The sequence below is a fragment of the Lynx rufus genome, unplaced genomic scaffold, assembly GCF_022079265.1.
Source record: "Lynx rufus isolate CCGP_SWC_20201006 ecotype Redwood Valley unplaced genomic scaffold, mLynRuf1.p SCAF_2, whole genome shotgun sequence".
NCBI classification, from domain to species: Eukaryota; Metazoa; Chordata; class Mammalia; order Carnivora; family Felidae; genus Lynx; species Lynx rufus.
This window is the reverse complement of record NW_025814834.1, coordinates 119,968,806-119,970,217: the sequence shown is the minus strand read 5'-3', so window position 1 is coordinate 119,970,217 and position 1,412 is coordinate 119,968,806.

The following is a 1,412-nucleotide window of genomic DNA, read 5'->3' as shown; positions in this document are numbered from 1 at the left end:
TCTAGTTCGTCATTAGTTAAGCCACAGGCCTGATTCTGAAATGTGTTCTCTTTCTTCAGGAGATACATGACATGTTCAAAACTGGAAGAGGCTTTGAGGGGCTCGATTTGGTGACGTTCGTCATAAATTTTCAGTATGCCTCGGAGACCCCCAGTGCACGTACTGAAAGTAGCTTCGGAATCCTGATTTCCTTCGATCAAGCCTATATAGTAGCAATCCCTGGGTATGTAAGGGTGATCCTCCAGGAGCTTCCCCTGTTCCGTGAAGGAGAAAACCTTCAGATTTCGGGGCAACAGAAGCCTCCGGGGCCACAAGTGGAGGACGTACTTCTTGCCTTTAACCTGCAGGAGGTAGGACACTTGCTTCACCGGGCCTTGCTGCCCTCCCCGGAAGCTCAGCTGCTTGGGAATGATGATTTCATACGACTCAAATCCCCACTCAGGGTGAAAAATTAAATCCTCGCCAAGAGCCTCAGCCAGGAGCCCCACGAGGACTAGCACCGGGAGCTAGCAGCCTGGGGAGCGTAAGGTCCTCGCTGACCTCATAGCAGCCCCAGGGAGTCAGTCCCGACGGCCGGCCTGCGAGTCAGGTTCCAGGGGCGGCCGCTAGGGGCGTGAGAGCTCACAGCGCGGAGCTCCCGCGGCAGGAGCAGGCGCGGCGGGATCTCCGGCTTCCCGGGCTCGGTCGGGTCTGTTGACGTTCCCAGAGAGTCTCCAGTTAGGTTTTCCGGGCGGTGCCGCCGTTGGGCGCGCCCGGGAGGACGGAGGGAAAGGTGCGCGAGGAGAAAACTGGGAAAGAGGGGCGACCGGCACGAGGGGTGGGGAAGGGCCGAGCACAGCTTGGGGAAAGGAGAAGGAATAGAGAAGTAGGAACAAAAGAGATCCTGTTAAAGGGTCACTACGTCCTGCGCCATGTCGCTCGTTTCCAGACGCCCTAGGACACATCTGGTATTTTCCATCGGAGGGAATCTGATGTTTTCTAGGCCACTGTGCGCGCCTCACAGTCACGCCATTCCCAGTTTTCGCTGCGTTCGCTTGCGCAGCAGAACCTCAGGGTAGGGTCTGATCCCCGCCCCCACGCGGGGCACCCAGCGCCGGGCTGCAGGCCAGAAAAAGTTTCCAGGTGGCTCTTTTTGTCGTGTGTCCTTGGGACCCGGGGACTAGCGGGATTGGGGGTGGGGGGTGGGGAGAGGTGTGCGGGAGTGGAAGAATCTAGGAAGAGAAAAACACTTGCGAGAGCAGATCCCCCAGAGTTCTCCGAGAAAGGCAAATAGGTGGTTCTGTTTGTAGTATGCGTGCAGGGGGAGGGAGGAGACCAAAAAGGGCCACGGATGGAGAGGATCCCGGAACGACTGACGATACCAAATTTTGATGAGGGCGTAGAATGGTAACTGCAGAAATCATTTAATAGGC